Source organism: Danio rerio, chromosome 10, assembly GCF_052040795.2.
Source record: "Danio rerio strain M-AB ecotype USA chromosome 10, GRCz13ab, whole genome shotgun sequence".
In the NCBI taxonomy this organism is placed as follows: domain Eukaryota; kingdom Metazoa; phylum Chordata; class Actinopteri; order Cypriniformes; family Danionidae; genus Danio; species Danio rerio.
In genome coordinates, this window is record NC_141030.1 from 37530358 (window position 1) to 37543829 (window position 13472).

At 33.5% G+C, this 13472-nt stretch overlaps 2 protein-coding genes across 4 annotated transcripts in view; one reads left to right on the plus strand and one right to left on the minus strand.

The window, feature by feature from the left end:
- LOC147842141 (uncharacterized) overlaps positions 1–13472 on the minus strand; it is a 1078568-nt gene that overhangs the window by 87512 nt on the left and 977584 nt on the right. The window lies entirely within an intron of this gene.
- rxfp2a (relaxin family peptide receptor 2a) overlaps positions 1–13472 on the plus strand; it is a 135820-nt gene that overhangs the window by 13763 nt on the left and 108585 nt on the right. For both annotated transcript variants that reach the window (XM_087269772.1, XM_087269771.1), the window contains exon 2: positions 2727–2835. The gene's annotated coding sequence lies outside the window, so the exon portion shown is untranslated. The remainder of the gene's footprint in view (positions 1–2726; positions 2836–13472) is intronic.

The following is a 13472-nucleotide window of genomic DNA, read 5'->3' on the forward strand; positions in this document are numbered from 1 at the left end:
CAAAAGAAGCGTAATTTGCATTCTATGAAACAAACAGTTGAATCATCCCTCAAAATATGTGTTCTGTAGAAGAAGAAAAAAGTTTTGAAGGACATGGAGGTGAGTGGATGAAAGTATTTTCAGTCAGAGCGTGAGGTTACTGCTGATATAAATACATATTTTTGAGGGCAATGGTTTGATTTCGATATTCAGGGTGAGTTCCCACTTGTAGTTTGATTCTCTTGGTACTTAGACTACATTAGACTAAAAAACATAATGAGTGTTTAACTACACTTAATGAGGCTATTTACACTAACGTCAACCACAAATACTTGGTTTGAATAGTTAAAATTACAAATGAGCAACAGTGATTGTTCACGTGATTGATCTATAGCAGATCATAGGTGTGCATTCATTATATTGATATTTTCCTGGAACTTAATTTGTAAATAAATAATTTCCAGGACAAATCTAGGAAATAACTTTAGACAATTTTAGTATTCCCGGAACATGAAGTCATTAAATGATTATATTGCAAAAAGCTTCACATTTTGTGCCATACAAGTGTATGGTCAACCATGGATAAAATCAAACAAACATGTAGCTACAAACATAAATCTTATAAAACATTACTATTCAGTTCACCTGTGCCAAGTAAAAACATTTTTTTTTAAATGACTCACTCAGTCTAAACTTCAGGAAGAACCCACAGTTACCTCTTCCATCATGTTTTCTGGCTAACTCGCTTTGCTTCTGTCTCGCGCTATCCTTTTCGAGATCTTGTTTGATCATGCTCGTCATCAGATTTACTCGTGGTTAAAAAAATGAAAATATGCTTGACTGCCTTTTTGGCATTTTGCAAAATGCACAAAATAAAAGCCTCCAATATTCCATTTCAGTATAAGTACATTAACATACTGAGATAAAAGTCTCAGTGAGCTGCACAATATTTTGTTTTATCATCGATATCACAATGCGTGTATAAGCATAGTCACATTGATACGCAATGTTGAGTTGACTATGCAATGGGATCGTTACATTTACATATACCAAACCATAATGCATGCACTGTTGACTTTACTTTTATCTTTACTTTATTTCATGTATCTGTGCTAGTAGTTTGTTTATTACTTCACTCACTCCCCTACAGAACCATCCCAATCAATTAAAATTAATACATTTGGTTACATTTTAGGAAATTATTCTCATTATTAACTCGTTGCTTATTAGCTAGCATGTTATTGAGATACTTATTAGTACTTATAAAGCATATAATATGGATGTTCTTATTCTACATTCCTAATCCTACCTAATACCTAAACTACCCTAATAACTATTAATTAGGAGCAAATTAGGGGTTGATTGAAGCAAAAGTCAAAATGGTTTTCTAAGAGAGAGAGCATTGAACCTTAAAACAAAGTGTGACCAAAAAATCAAAGTATATATACGTGTGTGTGTGTGTGTGTGTGTGTGTGTGTGTGTGTGTGTGTGTGTGTGTGTGTGTGTGTGTAAATGTATGTATATATATGTATATATGTATATATGTGTGTGTGTATATATATATATATATATATATATATATATATATATATATATATATATATATATATATATATATATACACACACACACACACGTTTATATACTTAGATTTTTTGGTCACACTTTGTTTTAAGGTATATGTATGTATGTGTGTTTGTGTGTGTATATATATATATATATATATATATATATATATATATATATATATATATATATATATATATATATATATATGTATGTATGTATGTATGTATATATATATATATATATATCTCAAAGTAGATCACAATTTATATCACAGAAAAACAAAACATTATAATGTCAGAATTTTACAATATCGTGCAGCCCAATTTCCGGTTCACATTAACTTTAATCACAAACTCTGGACTAAACTCTGAGTTAACCGAGAACATTTATTGTATATCAAGCGTTGTGAAACCATTGAGTCTGATCTTAAGCATGTTGGATTTGTTTGGTTTTGCCAACCAAAAACTTAATCTGCCACCCAGAGTTTGTTTAACTTGTTTTGTGCAACAAGGCAAGCCTCATCTGGTTTGTTTAGCACACATCACGGTTAAGATGACACTGTTCACACTTATTCAAATAAAGCACACCAGTAGGCCAATAGCACCAGAGTTCATTTTAATCCAAATAAACACACCAGTTGTGAACACAGACATCCTTTAAAAGCTCAGAGTCTGTTTTTAAATCTAGGAGGAAGAAGGGTAAAAATCCCACAGTCATAGAGTTTCTCATTTAAATGGCTTAGTAATGACTTTAAATGGACATTTGAGTCAACAACCTTCTGCTGTTCCCCAGGGCAATCAGTCAGATTATGAGTAGTAGTAGATCCAGTTTGGATGACAAAAGCCTTTTATTTCTGTTGAGAGTATAGAGAAAAATGAAAATGTCCTCTTCTGATTCTGTGCTCAATGATTCTCCACATGTTATTGCCATCAACATTTCTGGCAATAATCAGTGATATTCATGACTCTGTTACAGCCATTCATTAAAGCAGAGCTACTGTAGGATCCTAATAAGTGGTGTCCACTTCAGGACAATTAAAAGACAGAAAGGGGTCGATTGGACACTTGTGAGCACAGTGGCAGGCATTTTCGATTGACGTTTCCATTCATTAAACAATGCTGCATCTCTCTCATTCATTCTTCATTCATTCATTCTTTATTTCTTTCTTTTTTTATCAGGTGCAGATGAGATTCCCTTTCCAGCTGCTAGTTCATGAATAACATTTATTTGTGGACGTGCATGGTGATAATCCATTACAAGACACCATGGTTTAGTCCTCTGTTAAAGGTAATTTGGCTCTTTTCGGTTTATATGGTAATAAGAATAACAGAAGCTGAGGTGACTTGAAATTTTGTTGTTTTCATAGTTTTTTTTCTCTTTTCCATATTTTAAAAGAGAGAGAGAAATTAAGGACTCTAAAATTGCTCTAAGCGCATGCTAAAGGTTTAGCCTTAAAAAGTATGCTTTAGGATTCTGAATTATAATTAAATCTCTACTTCACTCCACATATTTTTGTAGACATATAGGCCTCTATTTTTAACGATAGGTGCAAAGTCTAAAGCGCATGACGCAAAGGCATTAAGGACATATGCGAATCCACTTTTGATATTTAAAGGATGGGACAATACAGTTTGCATCCCGGCACATGGTCTAACAAGGTTGTACTTTGTGAGTGGATAAACTGAACGCTTCACTAACGAGAAAATGGTTAAACAGATCATTTGCAGCACTAGGATAAAGAACAAGCCTCCTCCATTTGGCCTCTTTACTTTCTCTTTTACTATTAACTTTACTCCTTCACTTTCTTAGAGTAAGGAAACTGTGAAAACTCACTCCACTGAAGACATCAATTAGCCTACATATTTAATTTCATTTGTTAAACGTAAAGAGTTGTTTCAAAACTATTTGTAAATTCAGTTCAAATTACCAGCAAACGAATAAATTAACGATGTGTGGAGTTATATCCAAACACACGTCCTATTCTTATGCCCCATATAGTGTCGCCTATGTCTCCCAAACACGAGAGGTGGACAAATCTAAATGTTTTTATTAAAACAAAAATAAATATGCATATAATAAATAATACTGCTTATAATAATATTGTACAAATTTAAATTGTCATGAATGAACTGAAAAAGCCCCCAGAGATGAAGAAGGCGTGGAGGTAATGGCTTTTATATTATATAGTGTTGGAATATCAAGCCAATTCCATGCATGTTCAATAAGAAAAGGTCTGGAGAGGGTTTTCTTCAATGCCAAAAATAATAGTAATTTATTAGATACAAATGAATAATTTGATTACATTAACCCAATGCAATACAAGAATTACATTCAAGAGGTTCGCAACTAACATACATTTCCTTACTCCAGCATATATACACAACTGATATTAACAGGTGGAGTTTAATGAAATTCGTCACTTGTCAGTCATTGTTCAGTCCTCCATTGGCCACACCTTAGACATACTTCCTCTTTTTCTACAAATTCTCTGTACAACAAAAAAAAGCATACAACTTTCTGTGCTCTGTGTTCAGTTTTAACACCTCTCTTCAGACAGGAAGTTTCTACAGAGCTGAATTTAATTTTGGACCCGCATCTATCTACTTCTGCAAAAATGCTAATTAGTATGCACAGCACTTACACACAACAGTAGAAGTTCAGTTAATATATGACCCTTACATGACCAATACAATAATTGTTTGATTAAAAGAAAAAGACAAAAGTAATAATAAAAAAAGATTCCTATTTTCCAACAATAGAAAATAATAATTTTTGTAGTATTTTATTCCTTAATTTTTATTATTTTTTAAGGATTAAGCAATATGTAAGTGTTTGGACCTGTATAGGCGCATAACTAATGCCCTCTGCGCTGGACTGTAGACCAGCTTTCAGCTGTTCAATGACACAATCTATTTTAGTTCCTCAAAATAGTAATGTTTCAACAATGCGCCTTAACACGCCTCTATTAGATCAGCACACCCATGAGTCCACAAAGTGGCACAAATGAATTTGCTATTTATAAAACATGACTCAAAACGTGAAAATTACTGTTGCGCTAGTCTGAAAATAGTGACAAATCGCACCAAACATGTCTTGGACCTTTTTACGCCGGGTATATGATAGGTCTCTTAGTCTTAAAAAGTAGTGCCAAGACCTCTTTAGTGAACAGTCCTTGCAATAACCAATTGTCTTAGTGTGAAGAATATTTAATCTAAACAGCTTCCACTATAAAGTACATGTTTTTTTTTAAACATTCTCCATGGGTGTTAAAGATTAGCCATAAATGACAAAATAGCCTTTACGGTGACATGAAGAAACTCACACCTTTGGCTACTGTGAAAACTCTTTGCAGGTCTTAGTGTGAAGAACATTTAATCTAAACAGCTATTTTTCCAATATAAGGTACTGTATGTGTTTTATGTTGGAAACATTCTCTATCGATGTTAAAGATTAGCCATAAATGCCAAAAAAGAGCCTTTAGGATGGCATGAACTAACTCGCACCATTGGCTGAGCTAGAAAAGCTACTCTAACAAACAGAATAGCTGAAAGCATGCCAGATAATAGGGCTGCACAATATATAGTTTATGCATCGATATCGCAATATATGTGTCCGCAATAGTCACATCGCAGGATATGCAATGTTAAGTTGCATATTATAGTCAAGAATACATGAGATTTGTGGAGTCATTGCAACTGATAAGCATAACAGATTGTATCATTTGCATGTGTTTTACAGGCATTTCAAGAAAGTGTAAAGAATTCAGGCACAATCATGTAAAGCTTTTATAGTTAATGAAGAGAAACTGTACTGATTTATTAAAACAATTGAGACTATACAGTGTTATTTGACATTACATTATTACATTTCTGTATCTGAATACTGTTTTACGCTACAGAAAACCATAAATACCTGTTTGTTTTGGCTCTATTGTAATTATTCGTTTTTTAATACATGATTCACACCCTTAAAAATCAACCCAAGCAATCTAAATGATTGATTATTTAGTTTGTTTTTTACAAATAGAGCTATTCAAGCCATCTGGTGAAATTGTATTCATATCGCAATACATAAACAAAATATCGCAATGTCAGATTTTTCCAATATCTTGCAGCCTTGCCAGATAATATAAACATGTGCATTTGTAGCAGTTGTTCTAATTGTACAACTGTGAATTTAAATGCACTTATTAAAATGAGAAAACAACCTACAGTTTCCTGAGTTATGGGGTCACAGCTTAGTCTTATTTGAAGTTATTGTAGAAGCAGTAAACAAGCAGTTTTATGCATACTTAATGAGAAATATAATGAAGCACAGTTTTAAAAAAATCTTAAAGGAGATAATTGAAAATGAACACTGATCAAAATTAGAAAACACTTTTAAATTCCTCCCAGTTATTGGTGCTTATCTGGCACCTGCGGGTAAATTTCTTAATAATGTGACAAAGCCTATTTAACTGGTAGTTTTTAAATCCAAACTCCTACAATATTGCATATTTTTAACATCGCTGACTCATTCAAGACCCCCCATCAAGACAAAAGGACAGGATAATGTGGAGAATCTACAAAACTCAGATGAAATTACTCTTTAGTTCAGTGTCTGACAGTGTAAAGATCTGTATCTTTACATACTGTGTGCTTTACTGACTAAGTTTACATGGACTTTAGTTATCAAATTATTTGCCTTAATCTGAATTAGACAATAATGTAATATGATTAAAGTGTTTATATGAGTTGCTTTTTGAATGTTCCTGTCATGATCCCATTTTACATGTTATAGCACATAGATTGATTAACATCATTGTGTCACCACACTATCCGCTTTTCCTCTGGAGTTTCATGTAATTTCGGGTGTTTCATTGTTAATTTGTCGACTTTAACTTTAGTTTGGCACTTTCACTTTCATATGGGAACATTTCATGCATGCCCCTGTGACAAACGAGATATTGGATGCGAGTATGAACTTCTGGAAATTTGAAGTTTTAATAGAATTTTATACCGCACGCCATATGGGGAAAACTGTGCATTTCGCGATGCAGGTGTCTGTGGTCCTTCACTGACTCGGTAGGTGCAGAAAAATGGTGTCAAACAGCGTTGTGTGTATGAAATATCCTGAACTCGGCGAAAAGTCGTACATAATGGCAATAGTTTGATTGCGGTGTTTAAATGTCTGTACTGCACTTTAATAATGCCACCAAAATCGGCATACTCCACATGTCTTAATTCCATTTCTGTTTAGTTTAATTATGACCTCATTCAGAATATTCAAAAATGGCTGTTTATATGGTAGACTGATGGTAGACTGAAAACTCTGCAAAACTATTGAGAAAGACTGAACTCAAAATGTGTAAAGGCTTCAGTAAAAAGTTAAGCTGTCATGGTTTTGTTGCATTCACACTGTGTTTTTCAATTCAAATGCGCTATTTACAAACATACTATACATCATATAAATTTTTACACACACTGGAAAATAAATTACTGGCCAAACTCAAATTTATCTTTGACTAGTCACATCTAAATTTTTAAATTAAAAAATTAGTCAAACTGATTGTATTCAATTGTAGCAACAGCCTGTTAACATTGTCTCAATGAGAAATAATGTTTCCAGCCAATTGAAAAAACCATAAAGTTTACCCAGTCATGTTATTGGCCCAATTGAATATTTTAAATTGTTGTAGAATTCGTTTCTGTTTTGCCTAATTTACAAATGTATATTGGTAAATTTACATTGCTAAAGAAACTTTACAGAATTGTTTATTCCCTATTGTCCCAAAAGAAAATCAAGAATAAAATAAAAAAAATAATGATACACTAAACACACCACATTTATTTCTGTACTCATTTTTATTTATTTATTTATTTATTTATTTATTTATTTATTTATTTATTTATTTATCAAACATATACTATTGTGAAAATGCTTTAAAATAACAAATACATTGTACACTTTACAAAGTATACCTTACAAAGTCATGCATTTAATTCTCATAATATACACAAAGCTGAAGTGTAATTAATACATTCACTGATATGTGCAAAAACACCATTTTTGTGAGTTTACTTCAACCATTGTTAAGTGTAGTCACCTGAATATTATCATTCCACAAAAAAATAATCTAAACGGTAAACTCATCAAATCACATTTTAATGGTTCAACCAGTTTGCAGTTGCTCGCACTTAATTGCTTCATTTTTAATATGCTCTATCAAGTTTTGTTTTTTAAACATTGTTTATCGTTTTTTTCCTAGTCAAACACAAAGTACAACAAAGAACACCATAATAGATATTCTAAATATCTTACCTTAAAAGATCTTTCATCCACACACATACTCCCCTATACTGTATATGTCCCAAACCTGCAACCCGTAGTGCCACAAATAAACCTTGAATAAATTAATGAAGAAAACATAAAAAGTCAGGTTAAATCTAAGCATTCTGTCCTGTTATACCCAAGTAAGAAATGAAGCTGCCTCAGATCTTATTTATGTTATTTCTTATGGAGGTAGAAGGTGGTTTAGAATCCTTCCATCTCAAAGTTTTGCATTTTATGAGTGGCTAGTAGGGCTGGTCTGCAAAATCTCAAATGAATTGTTGATTAAGTAGTGTATCTCCTAAGAGGGTAAGTCTAGACTCTCTGGGAACATTAGTATCTACTACTATGGCAATAATCTCTAAGACCTCTTTCAAATATTCTTCTGTATGAAGTTAAAAGAATTTAAACTTATACACCTTTTATCAATATCAGTTCCAAAGCAGTGGACCAGAAGAACTGAGGTGGGGCAAATATATTGCCAGCTTCTATTTACAGTAGAAAGTTGGCTTGGCACTGTTTTATTTGATGATAATATGGTGTAGGTGGCATTTTTTTTTTTTTCAATTTATTTATTTTTTTTAATTCCTCGCATTTGTAGACACATTATTCTTTGTGAATGCCACCTTAATAGGTCACATTTACATCTACATAGCAGTTTTAATGCAAACCTTACTCAGAATCTCATTCATCGTGGAGTGGGAAGGGCTAAATATCTTGCTCTCTACACTGTAAAACCCAACAGTCAACTTTATCAAATGAGAGTGTAGTTAACTCAAAATTTCTACTCATTTGAAAAGAGTTTTGAACTTAGTCTTAAAGGTAATGAGTTCTTTACATTACTCATTACTTTAGCTTAAATGGAATAAGTTCACAGTACTTGTATAAATGAGTTTTTATTTTTTTATTTTTATTTTTTTACCTCAAATGGTTTGTAGCAATCGGTTTCCTCAAACGGTTTGAGTTGCCTTAACTTATTGGGTTTTTACAGTACGCAGTTGGTTTGAATTCTCTTCATTTATTGGGTTTTATTGTGCTCAAATTTCTTCATTTTCTCAAATGGTTTAAGTTTATATTACTTATTAGGATTAGTGTTTGAACTTAAATGATTTGTTCCAATCAGTTTCCTCAAATGGTTTGAGTTACCTAAACTTTTTGGGATTTTCTAATTGGTTGAATTTTCTGTACAGCTTCATGTATTTTTTTTAAATACAAATTCCACTATTAAACACAATTGTCTCAAAAAGACAATTAATGTGAGCACATGTTTCTGATTAAACTGTTTATTAAACATGTTCACTGATTAAAACTTAATGTGAGCACATGTGTTCAATATACAATTGGTTGAAAACCCCTCAAAGCTTACAACAGGTTTAGAGGTTTATAAGTTGTTAAAAACCACTTTTTCTGACGTTTTCGCTTTTTGAACCTGACTGTTGCACTCTATAACACATGCTCTCGTTTATTACATTTCTTTCAGGCGTTGTACCAAAAACTGCATTACGCTTTTTTTATTATCTTTCTACCATAATAAAAATCTGCACTTTTATTGTTCAGAAACAGGACAAATAAGAAATGTCATTCGACATAAAAGAAAGGATCTTTCTAAGAGCATAGTTGTAGCATAAAGGATGTACGGTGGCCAAACTTTAATCTTCGAGTTATTAAGTCATATGGAATCAGTCAAATCTTCTGACATATGCAATAAAACATTTTTTAAGCGATTGGAAACACCAAAAAAATCTAGTTTCTTTTTAAATATTGATGCTACATATTATGTGGGAACCAATGAAAAATGACATCAATCCCATTATCTGCAATCGTTGAAGGCTTAGATGGTAATTAAGGCTATGAGCATCAATCTATTAATGAGCCTACAGTATTTTTAGGACTTTGATACTTGGAAAACCATTTTTAATATCCGTTATCCATTCCATATATCTCTGGATTTGCAGGCGGCTTAAATATAGTTCATGGTTCTCCATTGTAGTCTTATCAGTGTTTGATTCGATTGACGATTCACTCTTTATTTCAATTCATTATTGATAAAAGAAAACTAGCAGGTGATCCCTGTGTGTGTGTGACAGACTGACTGGATGTGTGTTATCGGATTTGCACTCCACCGGTGAGAGGATCAATTGATTGACCTTCTGTTGGTGGCCGACTTCTCTTCTTTCAAAGACTCCCAATGTGCATGAATTAGCTCCTACGCAGCTGAATCATTCAGTGCGAAATACAACCACAGCTTCCCTTCTTGAGCGTTTAAAAATAAATAAATCCTGACACTATTTAAGTGAGAGCTGTGACTAAAAATAACCCAAACAATGTTTAAAGGACAGGGCTTAATATGAACTCAGGGGTTTTGTGATGTGATGTTTATGCTTGTGATTGGAGGGTGCATGGAAACCAACTAAGGCCAGCTTGGACTGGTTTCAGCAGAGTCTTCCAAATAAAGCAAAAGATAGAGTTAAAAAAAAGAGCGAGAGAGTGACGTGGAAAATCTGTCTGCAGGAGCTTTGGCTAGACAGAATACACACACACACAGACACAGACACACACACACACACCAGTAGTTAAAGGGAAACTGGTCATCGCTGCCTGAAGCTGTACACCAACCCTGCTGTTCTGCTTTCATGTAGCATGACATTGCTCCTGAAATACTGATTATAAAAATGAATGTAGGCCTATCACTGAGCTTTATCTAAAGATTTTTATAATAATTGCTGATAAGGACTGGCTTGATCGCTAAACATGCATGACACTTTTTCCGTAGGCTATTATGCATTATAAATAAATAAGTAAAATTGAAATCACTAAATGTGTCTTTTTTCAAAATTATCTTAGATTTTTTTTTATTAAAAATAAAAACTTAATCAGTTAATGTGTTATATTTTTAGTAAAAGTATTATTATTTTAGTATTTTTATTATTTTTACACTTTTTACTGTGGTCGTTGAAGCAAAATAATACAATACAACAATAGCGGCTTTCACACAGTGATACTAGTAAATATCCGGATAGTTTCTGGAACGTCTTTACCTGTGAATTCAAAAAAGCGCTGTTTGCACAGGCAAGTACAATCCGGGATTTTCCTGGAAAAGACCATTCACACATCCATTCCCAAATACTGGTAAATTCTGACATCATTAACCAATTATGGCCTCTAAACAGCTGCGCTTGTATTTGTAAGCATAGAAGGAGTCTGACTTTTGTTGACAGTTTCACTTAAAGCTTTAGCATTCATGCAGCTGCTTTTTGTCCCAGAGACATGCAGCAATGCGAACCTCAACTAATTGTTTACACATTTAACTACATTAAAATTCTGTGAAAGGATAAGAATTGTGAACAACTTCAATGAAAATATGTGGAGGAACACTTTCACATGTCGAGATGTACATAATATGTGTGTGTGTTGGCGCTCACCGGCTGCTTCACGGGCACAAGCATCAAGCAACTGAAGCAGAGCTTGAAGGTAAACAAACTACGGCTTATCATAAGCATTTTTTCGATAATGTTTTGGCATTAGGAAGGAACATAGAAACATTATCTGACAACTAGCAGCTAAATGTGTCAGGAAAAATATTCAAAGGCTTTTATTTTCAAAAACATAGCAGATGTTTATGCATTTCAGTGTTCTGATTGGTCAGAGTAGATGTCGTACGTTAGCGTTTTTTAAACGTGAACGCATTCTTTCCAGCAATTTTCCTTCTGCGTTCTCACAGAGCAGCATTCCGGCAAATTACAGGTAACGTTACATCTTCTCTTTCAGAAAAATTGCTGGAAAGAATTTACCGATATTTTCAAAAAGGGCCCATACACGCATGATTGCTTTCTGGAAAATTGCTAGTAATTTTCTGGAAAAGTCTGCATGTGTGAAAAGGGCTATAGTCACGCGTCATTATGGGATGCCACTTGATAACTGCTATGATTTTACATTTTCTATTAATATTTAATTAAACTATACATTAATACAACAGTTTCCTGGTACTGGGTTGCAGCTGGCTTTTGTTCCTTATTGACATGATAGCATCATGCAGTTGCTGTAGATTTGTCGGCTGCACATCAATGATGCGAATCTCCTGTTCCACCACATCCCAAAGGTGCTCTGTTGGATTGAGTTCTGGTGACTGTGGAGGCCATTTGAGTACAGTGAACTCATTGTCATGTTTAAGAAACCAGTCTGAGATGATTCTCGCTTTATGACTTGGTGCATTATCCTGCTGGGAGTAGCCAATAGAAGATGGGTACACTGTGGTCATAAATTGTTGAAGCCAAATTCTGACCCTACCATCCGAATGTCACAGCAGAAATCGAGACTAATCTGATTAGACTGTTTTTCCATCCTTCTATTGTGCATTTTTGGTGAGCCGGTGCAAATTGCCAGTTTCCGATCTGACAGGAGTGGCACTCAGTGTGGTCTTCTGCTGCTGTAGCTCATTCGCCTCAAAATTGGACGTGTTGTGCGCTCAGAGATGCTCTTCTGCATACCTCATTGGTAACGAGAGGTTATTTGACTTACTGTTGCCCAGTGGAGCCCCCAGAAAATTTTCTTAGGGGTGGCCAGAAGAGGCCGCACCAAATCTTGGGGTGGCACACAAAAAAAATAATGAATTCAGTGTAATGATATATTTTTGTTTCTGGTAAATGAAATAATGTAGTTTTTATTAATTTAATTAATTCTACTTGAAATATTGCAATTTATTCTTTGAAATAATTCAGCAAGTACATGTGCAAACCAAATAAAAATCTATGTTTATTTTAAAAACACTTTTCATATACTGTATAAATAACTTCTTTTTTTACGTGCTTTTATTGTACATCATACGAGATATGCCATGTCTAAAATTAATGAAGATTAATGAGTTTATTATTCCCAGAGATGGGTTGCAGCTGGAAGGGCATCCGCTGTGTAAAAATGTGCTAGATAAGTTGGCGGTTCATTCTGCTGTGGTGACACTGGATTAATAAAGGGACTAAGCCGATAAGAAAATGAATGAAAGAATAATGAGTTTATTAATTACCCAAACAAATGAACAAACTGAATGAAAGGCATTACTATACACACTCACTATACCTAATAATATTATTTATCCATATTGCTTTTTGAACCATTTTATTAATGCAGCTTCTTCTATTGATATACTGTAGCTTAAGGTAAATATTAAATAGCCATTGCTGTCTATTGAAGTTGTGTGCATGCTGTCAAGGACGATCGGGGAGGGTAGTAGTGGTGGTTCTAGTTTAAATGACACCCTGGGCGAACCACCCTATACACCCCACCTCTCTTGAATTGTTAGATTTGTTATTCAATAAATATAACAATTTATTTAGATTTATTCTAAATAAATACAATTAATATTAATATACAATTATTATTCTAAATAAATAACAGAAATCAGTCTTAAATATTACTGGAAAACAACAACTGGAGTGATATGCCAACATCACTTAAGAAACCTTTTGCATGAAAATTAATTATGACAATTCTAAAGAATACAAGAAATGTATTATAGAATTATCTGTGGTCTTAGACCAGATCATGGCTGAGAAATCATGTTATGAAGTCTTACCTCCCTGACTCATTATCCCTCCTTTCTGCTTTAAAGGCATGCTTAG